Here is a 16,683-nt window from a genome sequence, read left to right on the forward strand (position 1 = left end):
TAAATTTTCTTTGGTGATAAGCATGCCAAATAAAAAATTAATTCTTTCCTCAGAACTATATCAAAGCGAATGATTAAAATTTTATTTTTGTATCAATCAACAATTGGTTTGAATAAATGTTAATTTAGAATACAATTATTTTAAACTATTCACTAATAAAAAGGGGGAAATTTGGTGGCCATCTATTGGCCTCTATTGAAGGCTATAAGATTTTCAAGATGACCTCTATTGAAGGTTCCATAATCTTCAAGATGATAGCCTATCTCGCTTGTTGCAACCACTTTTAACTTGATTTTTATTTTATTTTTCAAAGAAGCACAAATGGAAAAAAATGTTTTTCCACAAATAAATCAAATAAAACCAAATTTATTTTACTATGTTTTTCATTGCTTGCTACACTCAGCCCTTGTAACAACCTTCAACCAATCTTTAGCTATCATTGACTTTTGAGTTGCCAAGTTTAGAATTAGACTCTAACTCAATTCCTTAGAGTAAAACTATCTTCTCAGATTACATGAGTTTGTTAAGGTACAAGGGTAAAGTCAAGGCTATTTTACCTTGAAAATAGAGAGTTCAAACTACCCATCATTAATCATAGTATAATGAACTAAATGACTGATATATTTCAAAAAAAGAATTTTAACTAATATCTGCAATATTATCATTTAAAACCTCAATAATGTTGCTTTGAAACCATAATCATTATTGAGTAGAAAGAAATAAATTGAAATCATATTGATTAGATGAAAACTTACTGTGTGGTGACCCTATCTCTAACCATCACCCCATACCTTCCATAGAATGCTTGAACAATCTATTCAACATGCTACCAAGGTGAAGCTATTATGATGGTAGGGCTTTGTTAACTACTATGCACAACAGGGGATTATATATGTAGGATTACTAGTTTGGATGATTTTATTTTACACATATTTTGGACAAAATTAACATTGTATTTTCCCTTGTTCTGCACTTCCTTCATGTTCCTTTACCATTGGTAGGGACTTAACCTACTCGCGCAACCCTTATTTTATAATAACTTTAACTAATTATGTAGGTTTGTGTTTGTGTCTACACACATGTGTGTGCATATGTGTTCAAGGGAGCATTATGTCTTCAATATGATAATGAAATGAGACTCGGAAAATATGTAATAGTTTTGTTATTAATAATACAAAAGAAAACTTGTTAATCACAAGTATTGTTTAAGCATCACATGAAGAATTTTTATTTTTAAAAGATTAAGAAGGAATGATGATAATATAGGCTTATAACAAATAAATAGAAGACAAGAGATGGATGAAGTTTTGTGGCCATATCCTTCCAAAAGAATGAAACAAAAATTACAAAAGTAGGTTTCAAATCACAAAAAAACATGCACAATCAAAATATATTTTGTATTTCTAATAAAAATTAAAAATGCTTCAATGTAGACCCAATTCAACCCACTTTTAGTTTGAAGATAAATTTTACTAGTAGTTTGCATCTAAGACATTCCATATTTTTAAAATATGGATAGATTGTGAGTAGTTTTGTTTACTTAATCTATCTAATATGTATGTTCGTTTTGTAATCAATTTAAAATCTAGATTTGTTTAGAACCCAAAGAAAGTCATTTTTAACTTCTAAATGTATACAATTCAGGAATATCTTTTCTCTAATTGGAAGAGATGGGAATAAAAAACTAAACAAGAGTAGTGACGTAGATTATTGGAAATCTACTACTAGTTCTATTTTCTTAATTTTAATTAGGCCTCATTAAATGGACTAGAAAAAAATAGATGGCACTACTATCTTCATATTTAGTAGAATACATAGTAAATTAAGTGAGTTCATATAGGGGAGACGACCCAGTAGCCGCCGAGGCTAACTTTGGGCACCTAGGAGTCTAATTTTTTCAATGAGCCTTTGTAGGTGAGTGAAGAGCATAAATCTAACCTTTTGGTTTTTCTACAATTACAAAGATCTCTATCAAACTCATATAAAGTTCCATTTTAAAACATTTTCCTAGAACCTATTATGTTCAACCCTCAATAGTTGCTCACAAAAAAATAAGTACATTTTGCACAAATGGACCAATTGACAATGAAGAAAGCTAAAAAATGATCAACTATTGGTAAACATGTTATTATTTTTTGGGGCCTTTTATGAGTAGTAACTAGGGGGATCTATAATGGTAAACTAAGTGGTCATAGGAGCATGGGCGACTACTAGGTCATCTCCCCTAGTTTGGATTCAAAATATTTTATAGACATTGATTCACACAACATTTCACTTCTACATAGTTAATATATTTAACACAACTATGATGGAAACTAAAATATTCAAAATATTCCCCTTTAACTAATTTATAAATGAAATATTAAAATTATAGATACATTTTAACATTATAGTTTTTTTAGATTTTATAATAAATTTATAATTGTAAAAAAATATAACCTTTTAAAAGTACAATATGATCATTTTCTTTCAATACTAAATATGTTTTATGCCCTTAGTGTTTGGCTCCAGACTATTTTAGGTAAATATCATTGAGAAATAATTTGGAAATGAATTGTGGGTCTTTAAATGTTCAAGCTTGTGTAGCTCTTATTTTCATTTGATAATGACAAACATTTCTATTTTTCATTTAGATAATCTAGCCTCTAATGTCAAACAACATTGTCATATATAAGAAATTCTTAAGAAATTGTTCTATGCAATAAAGAGAATTTCATAGGAATGTTCTTTTTTTCCAAACATGATAGGTGGAAAACGTAGAACAAAATACCATTTTAGTAAGGAAGGTGTGGTTTATAAGAATTGTAAATATATGGGTACAATTAATTAACTAAAAAATATTATTTAATTCACTAAATTATATTAGATGAATACAAATATTAAATAATATTTTTAGAGATAATACTATACATATAAAATCAAAGATGATACTATGTCTCAATTGAGCATTATTACATAGCCCAAAAGGCTAATATAATTGCAATAGAACGATAGATGAGAGATAGAGCAGATGAGAACAATGGACAAGCATTCACAATATCTAGATGTATGACTCTCCATTATGTTTAACGCCTACTAATGCTCGCTTTGAAGGATTTGGTAAGTTGGTGAAAGAAAATTTTGAAAGCATTGAGTAGACATTGAGCATTGTTGGACGAAGCGATGGTTCATCTTGTGTACAAAGCAAGCAAACATGAACACATCTGAAGCATTCCTCCATAAGAAAATTTTCAACTATAACTTTATCAATTACTTCCAAACTATTTCCTTTGTTGTAACATTCCCATACCTACATAATTTTCCTTCAAATATTCAGAAGTTTTAAGATATAAAATGGCTAATGACTAATTGATCTACTATTTAAATTAAATGACATAGAATGACATCCGTAAGATATAATGTCTTACCAATTGTAGAAGGCCTTGGACTCCATCAGAAAGTTGGGTATCTATGTTCTTTCTTCCAGTTACAATTTCTAAAAGTACAATACCAAAGCTGTATACATCAGCTTTGTCAGATAATTGGCCATGCATAGTGTACTCTGGTGCCAAGTAACCCCTACATATGACAGAAAAAAAGATACTAAGTTGAAACACTTTACAAAAGAATCAATGAAGGTTTGAACTAAAAATTATTCACTGTAAAAGGCATGAAATAAATAAATTTTTTTTATTTAAGTATACATGTGTTGCCTAGTTATAAAATTGTTTCAATTCTATAAGTCTCGGTTAATTTTTGAAACTTGCCTAGTTTTAAGCTTTAAATTGGCCATTTTATCTCTAATTTTTTTTGTGAGTTTCTAAATCTTCATGTCTCTACCTCGTTCCCAGGTTTGCACAACACTTGAAATTTTGAAAATCTAACTTCTGAGCCTCAAGTTATAAAAGGTTAATGATAGCCTTCAAAAACATGTTTTTCTTAACCTCTTAAAAGGTTAATGATACCCACCAAAAACATGTTTTTATTAACCTCCCAACAGGTTAATGATAGTCACCAAAAACATGTTTTTCTTAACCTCCCAACCGATTAATGATAGTCACCAAAAACATATTTTTCTTAACCTCCCAAAAAGTTAATGATAACGTTCAAAAACATGTTTTCATTAACCTCTATAAGATAGTTATTAACTTGTTAAAGTGACATATGCAACATTGGTTAATAATGCAACAGCCAGATAGAAGATGGAGAAAAGCAATATGCTAGAGGGTTTCTTGTTTTGATAATAGCTTCTGCATCATGTCATAGAACTGCAAACCTCCTTCAACAATGTGTAGGATAAAAACATTTTTAAAGAATCAATAAAAGTGCAGTTTATTGAGCAACCTCACGCCACCTCATTCAATATATTACCAATAGTTCTACTCAGCACTATAAATAGAAATGAGATTTTTGTGGAAGTTGTTTGACTCTAATCATTCTGTGCTTCATTAGGAGTTGCACAAGACCTGTTATTTGGCTGACATCACTTAGGTTTTAGATTAGAAGAATCTGATTGAATATCAAATCCAATTGTGCCTGCAGCATTTCAATTTTTGAATTTTGGTTCCCATATCTTGAGAGGCTTAAACTTTCGAATAATGATGAATTACTGGAGGTCAAAGCACTATCAGCAAAATAGCTCGTAGCAGGTCTTCTTGGAGTAGAATATGGACTAGATACAGTGATACGTGGGTTGATGTATGAGAAGTTTTTGTTTTGAGAAGATGAATTCATACCCATATATTATTGCAGAATTCATAGACAAGTTGTCCATGCTAGGAAGTATAATTATGTGGCACGCATCTATATAACCTATGAATAAGCAATGATACACGTATATATATCAACTCACCAACACTGCAGGGAATAGTCATAGTCATCTCGGAAGGAGGCAAAACAATGGAAAAGCCTAAATTTTTGCAACAAATGAACTGAAGTCAAAGCTCTACTTCAATCATTGAATGACCACCATAACACAGTGGTTACATGATTGCACATTTAGTATAATAAGGGCACTCTCTATCGAGAGGACATGTGTTTAAAACGTTTAATAAACTACCAAATTTCAGGCTTGAGGGTGCCAACAGAGAAGGCCTGTTAAGAGTCCTCACAGTAGAATGTTCAGAGGTACAGAGTATAGTTGGTGCAAGGCATGTGTTTGACAAAATGCACAATAATGTATCTTGGAGAGGTAATTCTTGCTTGCAAGATGGCCTATGTGATCCAAGAGCTAGCAAAACAAATTTGGTTGGTGGATCCTATCATGCGGGAGATTCTATCAAGTTCAATTTTCCTAGTGAATTTTCTATGACTATGCTTAGTTGGAGTGTTATCGAGTACAATAGAAAGTGAAAGTATGAATCTTCAAGAGATCTCAACCATGTTAAAGAGATCATTAAATGGGGAACATATTACCTTCTCAAGACATTCAATTCATCTTCTGATGATATAAATGTAATCTATTATTAGGTTGGAAAGGGCGATACCTCAAGTGGGATGAGCAATCCAAATGACCATTATCGCTGGGTGAGACCCGAAGATATTGACTATACACCTCCAGTAATGGCATGCTCATTTGGTTCAGATTTGGCTACAAAGGTAGCAGCTGCTTTGGCAACAGCATCAATTGTTTTTAAGGATAACAAGCACTACTCGAAGAAGCTTGTAAAGGGTGCAAAGACTCTTTTCAAGTTCTCTAGAACCCAAAGAGGTTGATATAGTGCTGGTGGTAGTGATGCTACCATCTTCTACAATTCCTCTAGATACTATGATGAGTATGTCTTGAGGGGTGCATGGCTGTATTATGCTACTGAAAATTCTTCATACCTTTAGTTGACCACACCACTCTGCACCAATATTAGAAAAGGAAAATTGTTCTACTATATCTGACCTTGGACACAATGCCCATTCAACTATACCATGGTTCGTATATATCAAGTAAATGGTTCAAAGTCAATAAAGCATCAACAAGTGGATACGATAATGGCTCATCACAATCACACTAAAAAGGATTGAGACTTCTATGATCTATATGAATGGGAAGTCAAGATTGTACTATCACTAACTAGATTACAGTCAATACATGAGCAATTGGTGTTGTGAATTATTGTTTCTTTGTCAATACTCAATATGTCAACTTGGTGACGATCACGAAGAAGAGTCTGCATCAAATAACTCAGCAAGTCGATGATTCAACCTTTGAAGACATGTTCCAAGCCATACATTTCAATTAGTGATCTTTGTCATTTAAGGTTAATTTTCTTGAGGTTAATTAACCTTCCAAAATTACATATTTTGGAGGTGGTTATTAACTACAAAGAGGTAGTTATTAACCTCTATGTCTATATAAGGATGCCTTTTGGCTTTGTAAAGGGACTTTTTGGGCTTTGAAAAAAGGGAGCACTATGCTAAAATTTTGATTAAAAGATGATATTTGGAAAGTATGTACAGATTTTGTCTTTATAATCAAAAATTCCTCTTAAGTTCTTGGTGCAAGAAAATAATGGAATGTGCAGTTTTAGTTCCCTCTTTTCAAATCTAAATTGTTACAAATGTTGATTCTCTTTGTAGTGAGCATTCTCAGAGTATGGTGAAGATGTTTATGAATCTGTGGATCAGCATTGTGCTAGTAATAGTTTTCAAGCGTAGATCTTGATCATTGTTATTAGCATTTTTAAGTTAGTAGTTCGGGAAAGCTTTGAAGTCGTGTGGTGCATTTGTCATCATGAGCTTTCTCAACTTTAAAAGTTTGATTCCATCTTTTATTTGAAAAAATTCAAAATTATATCATATGAGGGAGCTGCCCCTCTAAACGAAAAGGAAGGCCACATACCAAGGGCCTCTCCAACTATTGTGAATGGTTTGCCACACACTTTGTTAGGCAAATTCTACTGTGACAAATCTGTTTACCAACAGATTTTTGGTGACTCTTCTGGGGAGACTGAACAAGAAAGATTGACAGTCGCCTGTAATGAAGCACAATGGTGCTACCACATGAGAACATTTGTCTAGTTCTCCAACCAAACCTTGGCTTCCAAGACACACAGGAGGATATTATTTCAGACTTGAACACTCTAGCCTAGAAGTGTAGACGAAGTGCTCAACAATACCATCTAGTGAATCAAGTTCTTGAATAAGAAGACGAGTTTGGGGAAATCTTGCGAAGAGCTTCTATTGGTCACAATGTTGTAATTGTTGAAAGAATAGTAGTTATCTCGAGAAGAAATAGGCAAAATCTTGTTCACATCCAAAACCAAGTGAAAAATAATCAATAAAATGACCTTCCCTGCAATGAAGGTTGGTGACTCTATTTGAAGGTGGCAATTCAAAATCATGGTTTGGTACAAGGGAAAAGTTTAAAGTGACATTGATACCGATAGTGATGATGAATACTTTTCATATCCTAAGAAACAGATTCCCGATGAACCTCTGCAAGTTGAATTCTTGAAGAATTTCTGTGGTGGTAGCAGGTTAGACCATAAAATGATTCATCCCCACTTACTTCAAGTTTTTCAAAAGATTAAAGAAGAGGATGGAAAGGATTATGGTTTTCTTTTTCATGATCAAAAATCCTTTTTGGAAAAAGATTCAGCATATAAAGATAAAGAAGGCTTTGCTGAAAAATGTGCTTTGTCTAAATCAGCAATGAGGAATACTAAAAATGTCCCTCATGCGCCTGCATCTTAGCAAAACTAGATTGATCCTAAGCAGGAAAGCTTCTTGAAAAGTTTCTATGGTGGACGAAAACATGACCTAGGAGTGATTCATCCATCTTTGCTTCGAACTTTACAAAAGATAGATGAAGATGACAGTAAAGATAATTAGTTTTTCTCTCACAAACCCAAATCATTTTCAGAAGGAAGTTCCACATGTGAGCATAAGGAAGAACTTGATAATAAAAGTATTTCTTGTCAATTGAAGATGGATAGTGGTGGTCAAAAAGGTGTCCCCATGCTTGCACCTATTGCTCATCAAAGCCATACTTCCTTTGATCCCAATTGGGTTGAATTTTTAAAAAGCTTCTATGACAATGCATGCCTGGATCTTGACAAAGTACATCCTTCTTTACTTCAAATGCTCCAAGAACTTGAGAAATAAGACCCATGCAAGAATTTTTTTCTTGATAGTAGAACATCTTCCGATCCAAATATTAGAAAAGATTCATCTAAATCTTCATGCTTGAAAGAAGACAAGGATCCTATGTGTAATGAAGGAGATGGTCGAGGAAGTGAGTCTATAGGAGAAGAAGGGTTTGCAAATGTATCAAGACATGACTATGAAGGCTTCCAAATCTAGGGTAAATTATTCAATCATCTCAATCCTAATGGGAAAGAAAAAGAAATATCGAAATCTCAGGAAACTAAACAACATATGATTGAAGATGAGGAAAATGTGGATCAAGGTGATTTTCATATAACTTTTATTCCTTCTTGGTGCCTCAATGTTTCAGATGATGACTTTCTATGTGGAGAAAATATTCCAAATCATCCTTTGATGACCATTCATGATGATGAATCTATTGATGATATTGATACTTTAGATGTCATAGAACAATCTGAAACTACTACCATTAATGGAGATAAGAACACCAATGAACTTCAAATATTTGCTTTCTTCAAGGAAATGGAAACCTTTACTTTTGATGACATCGATGAACTTGTGATTAAAATATTGGTTGATCAAAAAGTTAAAAATCAGCTTCTAGGAGAAGAAGTTGAACCATGTAACCTTAATTCTTTATCATGCATACCAACTTTCACATTTCATGAAAGTTGTCTTGGAGAAGAAATGGTGATTGAAAAGGGGATAGATATCATTCAAAAAATTGAAAATGAAAGCTATATGGATATGAAGACAAGTTCCTCTATTCCAATGGGAGTGCAATTAAAGTCCTATGGATCATTCAAAGTTCAATGGAATCCTCTTTTTGAGTCTTTTCATCAAATAGGAAATTCTATGCCAAAGAACTTCTATGAGAAGAATAACCATGATGAAGAAAGTAATGAGTTAGTAGAGGATCTCATGGAGGAATCCAGTGAAGAAGACTCTTATGAAGTATTTACTCCAAGATTGTGCTCAAAATCTTTGGATGGTAAATTTCTCTATGAAGGTAATGTTTACTTAAATCCTTTATTCATAGAGAAAGGCATTTCTATTGATGATTCTCAAATAGGTGTTCAAGGACAAGGTCCAATGGCTACAACTCCACATATTTCTTTGCGTGATAGATCATATGAAGGAAACCCAATGCGAGATTTGATATCTTTGAGTCTTAATCACCAAAAGGATCTTCAGAAGGAAAATTTTGATAATAATGGAAAGGAAGTTGAAGTTATGACCAACCATGTTGACAATGATATCAGTGTAACTTCACAATGCCTAAAAATTCAAGATGATATTTTGGAAGATAAAGAAGAAGAAATGGATCATGGAAAAATTCAACTTAACACAGATGTGCATCTAATTTGGAATAATATTATAGAAGATTCAAACAGGATTATGGTAATGGAAAAAGAAGATGGTTCGCCAAGCACAAGAAAAGATCAAAAATGCGTTCAGAGACTTGAGAATCTTATACTTCAACTCTTTCAAAATGAAGTTATCAATGACATGCAACAGGAAGCAGGAATAATTTTAAAGTTTGAGATTTTTGATGAAGCTTGGTTATTTGGATATGTTCTGTCATCCAGAGATGTGGGGCATGCTAGGAATTTCAGGGGTAGAATTCCAATAGCACACTTATATTCAAACCCATGGAAGCTTAAGAATTGTCACATGTTGATACATCATGGTATTTATTTTCCCCAACTAGTGAATGGATTTGCATAATTATAACTTGAGTCATTGGAGGTAGGGAAACCTGCCTTGTATATAGTCTAGTTAGGAGTTTTTGTTGTGCCTAGTTTTTCTTTATGTTGTCCCGTTTTTAGTTTTCGTTCCCTCTTTTATAAAGTGATCCCTCAAGTGACTCTATAACCCCATGGATAAAGCATTGTTCTAATTATTCTGGATTCAAGCTTTGTCATGTATAGTCCTTGTCCCCAGTTAGAGCTAGTTGTTGCCTAGTTATAAAATTGTTTCAATTTTATAAGCCTCAGTTAATTTTTGAAACTTGCTTGGTTTTAAGATTTAAATTGGCTATTTTATCTCTAATTTTTTTTGTGATTTTCTAAATCTTCATGTCTCCAACTCGTTCCCAGGTCAGCACAGCACTTGAAATTTTGAAAATCTGACTTCTGAGCCTCAAGTTATAAAAGGTTAATGATAGCCTTCAAAAACATGTTTTTCTTAACCTCTTAAAAGGTTAATGATACCCACAAAAAACATGTTTTTCTTAACCTCCCAACAGGTTAATGATAGTCACCAAAAACATGTTTTTCTTAACCTCCCAACCGGTTAATGATAGTCACCAAAAACATGTTTTTCTTAACCTCCCAAGAGGTTAATCATAGCCATCAAAAACACATTTTCATTAACCTCTCAAAAATTTAATGATAACATTCAAAAATATGTTTTCATTAACCTCTATAAGATAGTTATTAACTTGTTAAAGTGACATATGCAACATTGGTTAATAATGCAATAGCCAAATAGAAGATGGAGAAAAGCAATATGATAGAGGGTTTCTTGTTTTGATAATAGCTTCTACATCATGTCATAAAACTGCAAATCTCCTTCTACAATGTGCAGGATAAAAACATTTCAATTTTTGAATTTCGGTTGCCATATCTTGAGAGGCTTAAACTTTTGGCTAATGATGAATTACTGGAGGTCGAAACACTATCAGAAAAATAGCTCGTAGCAGGTCTTCTTGGAGTAGAATATGGACTAGATACAGTGATACGTGGGTTGATGTATGAGAAGTTTTTTTTTTAAGAAGATGAAGTCATACCCATATATTATTGCAGAATTCATAGACAAGCTATCCATGCTAGGAAGTATAATTATGTGGCATGCATCTATATAACCTGTCAATAAGCAGTGATACATGTATATATATCAACTTGCCAACACTGTAGGGAATAGCCATAGTCGTCTCGAAAGGAGGTAGAACAATGGAAAAGCCAAAAATTTTGCAACGAATGAACTGAAGTCAAAGCTCTACTTCACTCGCTGAATGACCACCATAACACAGTGGTTACATGATTGCACATTTAGCATAAGAAGGGCACTCTCTATCAAGAGGACATGTGTTTAAAAGGTTTAATCAATCACCAAATTTCAACCTTGAGGGTGCCAATAGAGATGACCAGTTAAGATTCCTCAGAGTAGAATGCTCAAAGGTACAGAGTATAGTTGGTGCAAGGCATGTATTTCAAAAAATGCACTATAATGTATCTTGGAGAGGTAATTCTTGCTTGCAAGATGGCCTGTCTGATCTAGGATCTAGCAAAACAAATTTGGTTGGTGGATTCTATGATGCAGGAGATGTTATCAAGTTAAATTTTCCTAATGCATTTGCTATCACTATGCTTAGTTGGAGTGTTATTGAGTACATTAGAAAGTGAAAGTATGAATCTTCAAGAGATCTCAACCACATTAAAGAGATCATTAAATGGGGAACAAATTACCTTCTCAAGACATTCAATTCATCTTCTAATGATATAAATGTAATCTATTGTTAGGTTGGAAAGGGCGATACCTCAAGTGGGATGAGCAATCCAAATGACCATTACCGCTGGGTGAGACCCGAAGATATTGACTATACACCTCCAATAATGGCATTCTCAGTTGGTTCATATTTGGCTGCAAAGGTAGAAGCTACTTTGGCAGTAGCATCAATTGTTTTAAAGGATAACAAGCACTACTCGAAGAAGCTTGTGAAGGGTGCAAAGACTCTTTTCAAGTTCTCTAGAACCCAAAGAGGTTGATATAGTGCTAGTGGTAGTGATGCTACCATCTTCTACAATTCCTCTAGATACTATGATGAGTATGTCTGGGGGAGTGCATGGCTGTATTATGCTACTGGAAATTCTTCATACCTTTAGCTCACCACACCACTCTGCACCAGTATTATAAAAGGAGAATTGTTCTACTCTATCTGACCTTGGACACAATGCCCATTCAACTATACCATGGTTCATATATATCAAGTCAATGGTTCAAAGTCAATAAAGCATCAACAGGTGGATACGATAATGGCTCATCGCAATCACTCTCAAAAGGATTGAGACTTCTATGATCTATATCAATGGGAAGTCAAGATTGTACTATCACTATCTAGATTACAGTCAATACACGAGCAATTGGTGTTGTGAATTATTGTTTCTTTTTCAATACTCAATATGTCAAATTGGTGACAATCACGAAGAACAGTCTGCATCAAATAACTCAGCAAGCCGATGATTCAACCTTTGAAGACATGTTCCAAGCCGTACATTTCAATTACTGATCTTTGTCATTTAAGGTTAATTTTCTTGAGGTTCATTAACCTTCCAAAATTGCGTATTTTGGAGGTGGTTATTAACCACAAAGAGGTAGTTATTAACCTCTGTGTCTATATAAGGATGCCTTTTGGCTTTGTAAAGGGACTTTTTGGGCTTTGGAAAAAGGGAGCACTATGCTAAAATTTTGATTAAAAGATGATATTTGGAAAGTATGTATAGATTTTGTCTTTATAATTAGAAATTCCTCTTAAGTTCTTGGTGCCAAAAAATAATGGAATGTGCAGTTTCAGTTCCCTCTTTTCAACTCTAAATTGTTACATATGTTGATTATCTTTGTAATGAGCATTCTCACGGTATGGTGAAGATGTTTATGAATCTGTGGATTAGCATTGTGCTAGTAATAGTTTTAAAGCATAGATCTTGATCATTGTTATTAGCAATTTTAAGTTAGTAGTTCGAGAAAGCTTTGAAGTCGTGTGCTGCATTCGTCATCATGAGCTTTCTCACCTTTAAAAGTTTGATTTCATCTTTTATTTGAAAATATTCAAAATTATATCATACGAGGGAGCTGCCCCTCTAAATGCAAAGCAAGGCCACATAACAATTGCCTCTCCAACTATTGTGAATAGTTTACCACACACTTTGTTGGAAAAATTTTACTATGCCAAATCTATTTACCAACAACATGGAGATGATTCTTATTCTAAATAAAGAATCACATTACATCATAGAAACTATAAAATTAGAACATATAACAACAATAATTGAAATTCTTACTATGTTCCAGCAACTCGTGTGCTAACATGGCTCTCATCTTCTAGAAACAAACTTGCTATCCCAAAATCTACTATTTTGGGATTCATTTCTTCATCCAACAAAATATTACTTGTTTTAAGATCTCGATGAATGATTTGCAGATGAGTGTCATCATGTAAGAACAAAAGCCCTCAAGCTATTCCAACTATGATGTTGAAGTGCTTCTGCTAATTCAGCTCTCTACTTCGTTGTGAATCTGAAAATTCAATTTATTTTCTCTTAGCATTACAAATAAACAAACAACCTAAACATTTCTATGTAATTTTTTGAAATTGACTTGTAGACAAAATGGAGTTACCAACAAAATAGAATTTTGCCTAGGTTCTTTTTGATCAAGTATTCATAAACAAGAAAACTTTCTGATCCTTATGTGCAACATCCAAGAAGATTCACAAGATTTTGATGTTGAATCTTGGCCAACAACTTCACTTCATTTTCAAATTCTTGCTTTCCTTGTGGAGATTGTAAAGACAGCTTCTTGACTGCTATCTCTCTTCCATCTAGCATAGTGCCTTGAGATTAACAAATAGCCTGTCAACCAATTTCCATAACACAATTTGACTTATTGAATATGGGTTATACACACAAATATGACTTATTAGTATAAAGAGATTTCATTCTCAGATAATAAGCATGTGCAAGAAGAATGAAGCATATCTAGTTCAATTAATTGTATAAAAACAAGTCGATATGTTATTGAATGTCAAAGAAATAAAGAAGTAATACCTTGTATAAAACACCAAATCCACCTCTCCAAGCTTGCTATCCTCATGGAAATCTCTAGTTGCAACTCTTAATATCTCCAAATCAAATGTTATTTGATGGTATGCACTAAATGGCCAGTCTTGTCCGCCTGCCCACAACGATAAGAGAATATAGAAGAGATTTGGAATAGATTTGTAGGAGATGGGAAAATAATGACCACGAGGAGACAATTGCGCTTATTATAAGGTAGGTATGGGTATAATATTTCAAAGAGCAATAATCATGTTTGATTATAAAAATTGGATAATACGATGTGATCTACCCTATTTCATAGAGTAAGCATTTTTTGATAAAAGTCAAGGAGATTCCCTTTATTGTCGTTGCTCTATGTTAAACATGGAGTCACATAATATTAAAAGAAATATTCCGCTATTCAAGACTTATCATTTTTAACCTCATATATGCAATTTTTGATTGTTCATCAAGTCAAGGAAAGGGTCTGCAAGCTAGAAGGTGAGTCAAAAGGTTCAAATTCCCAATAAGTGAGACCACCAAATGATAGTAAGAAACAAGTTCTTATAGAAGAGATTTTCTCAAAAAAAAACTTAAGAAAGAAAAAGGATTTGGCCATCTTAGAACTTACATACTTAGAATCTAGGGGTTTACTAAAGAGCTCTCAACCATCATCTAACAATGATTCTAATATAAAATCTCAACATTAGAAATGAACCAGCGAAATAATTTGAAATCCAAAAAAAATATAATCTAAAAGAAACCCAAAGTATCAAAATAAAAAAGTTCTTAACATCTAAGCTAGAAATAATAGAAGCAAGACCAAAATTCAAAGAGCCTAAAAGATCCCCAAAGCGGCAAGCACAAAAGCTCCAAACTAGACATTTGACCAATTTTCAAAAGATCAAAAACATCATGAATTTTTTTGAAAATTTCAGCATTTGATCTTTAGCATAGTTTGGAGTCGAGAACAACAAAAGATTTGGAAAAAATAACTTATAGTTCAATAATTCTAAATAACTTACAATTTAAGAATTCTAAATATATAAAGTTGGCCCAAACTACGACTCATTAATAAAAATGGGATTTTGGAAGGCTTAAAAAGGAAAGGTAAGGCTTGTTGGTTCCCAAAACTATAGAATGGAATCCTATGAGCCTTTCCTGCTTGATGCTAGGATATCCAACCAATTAAGGCCAACTTGACGGGATCAATCAATGTGATCTAAATCCCATGTGCTTTTGGCTCTACAAGACCGAGGTAGGTGTACCTGATCCTAGATGAAACACTTAAATCCAAGATGCTTAAAATAGATCAATGCGATGAAAGCTTTCAAAACGGCGAGAATTTTAGAAAGCTATGAAGATTGCAAATTTTGAATTAAGGATAAAAGTAAATAATTGTATGAATACTTTTAAATAAAAATGATTATTACAGATGATTGCAAAAAATAAATATATTATTTCCTGAATGGCAAAAAATGAAATTTTTGCTAGCATATGGATTATGAATTAAGAATAAAAGACCAGTGATTAATTAAATGGGCAATCAGAGTCAACATTATAAGTTGATAGGAAAAACTCTATAAAGTTTAATATATTTAACTATAAACAATTTTAATAATTTTGATGCGACAGATCAATTATATAAACACAATTTAAAGTAGTTTCAAATGCACTTTAACTCCTGTGAAGACAAATTAGACATAAATACATAAATAATAAAACATTTCACAATATCTATGTTTATCAAATTTAAAATGCAATAATGACCCAATCCACTTATCCGAATATGAAAAAAATTATAGAAAATAATAAAAAACACTTATAATGGACACAACTTAATAAAATATTAAAACTCTAATGCAAATACATTAAATAAATACTTCTTACTGATTTGGAAATAAAATAGCACTAGAGACACTCCTTACAGATGATCCATCCAAGACAACTCAACTCCAAACTCACACAAGAATTCAATCAAAAATCCACAATCCATAGGCATAGTTCAAAAATTTATTTCTCCGCCAATTAAAAGAATATAATACATCATAGAGCATGGTTTAGGTAAAAAAAACAAAATATGAAATGTATATCTCTCTCTCTTGATCTTTTACATCTATATTTATAGATAATGAAAAGGTACATGGGCAAATAGACACACCAATTTGGAACCTAATCAAACTAATGCAACTCTTCCTAACTAAAAACTATTGTTAATTCCCTTTCAATATTTTGGGATGTAAAATTTGGATAAACCTAAATGATATATGACAAGAAGAAGGATATATCGATGCCAATAAACTTTATAAATTGGGTACTTTGATAAATGTCAAATTTAGAGTCTCGGCTTCAAAGATATGAATTGGAAATTGCTCCATCACCCTAGACTTGCATGGGCTTCTCCTCTGGTAAGCACTTTATATCTGACTGCACACTAGATGCATCTATATGTCTTTATCATGAGATCTCCACTTTCCACACTTGCTCATATCATTCGCCCTTAATACCTAGTGTCAACAAGGATTCCTTCTTTTTCTCGTCCAAGTACTAAGACAAATTTCCATGGGAATGAAAATTTATTAAGTGGTATGTTGTTTTCCGTACATATATACTCTTCCTCTTCTGATGTGATATTGTTGTGAATGAATCAATTTCAAATTTTTCTAGCATTGAAGATATCATGTGCCTTCTTCAACAACTGTCTGTGGTTGTAGATGGAATATTGAATAAATGTATGGCTTAAATTCCTCGCTCCCTTACTACATGACTTCAGAGGTGATGATGC

General features: G+C 32.8%; 1 pseudogene; it reads right to left on the reverse strand.

The window, feature by feature from the left end:
- Nucleotides 1–3,040: 3,040 nt before the first annotated feature.
- Nucleotides 3,041–16,683, reverse strand: part of LOC149549669 (cysteine-rich receptor-like protein kinase 8) — a 33,575-nt pseudogene continuing 19,932 nt past the window's right edge.

The sequence above is a fragment of the Cupressus sempervirens genome, chromosome 7 (genome assembly GCF_028749045.1).
Source record: "Cupressus sempervirens isolate cs-2001-9-10 chromosome 7, ASM2874904v1, whole genome shotgun sequence".
In the NCBI taxonomy this organism is placed as follows: Eukaryota; Viridiplantae; Streptophyta; class Pinopsida; order Cupressales; family Cupressaceae; genus Cupressus; species Cupressus sempervirens.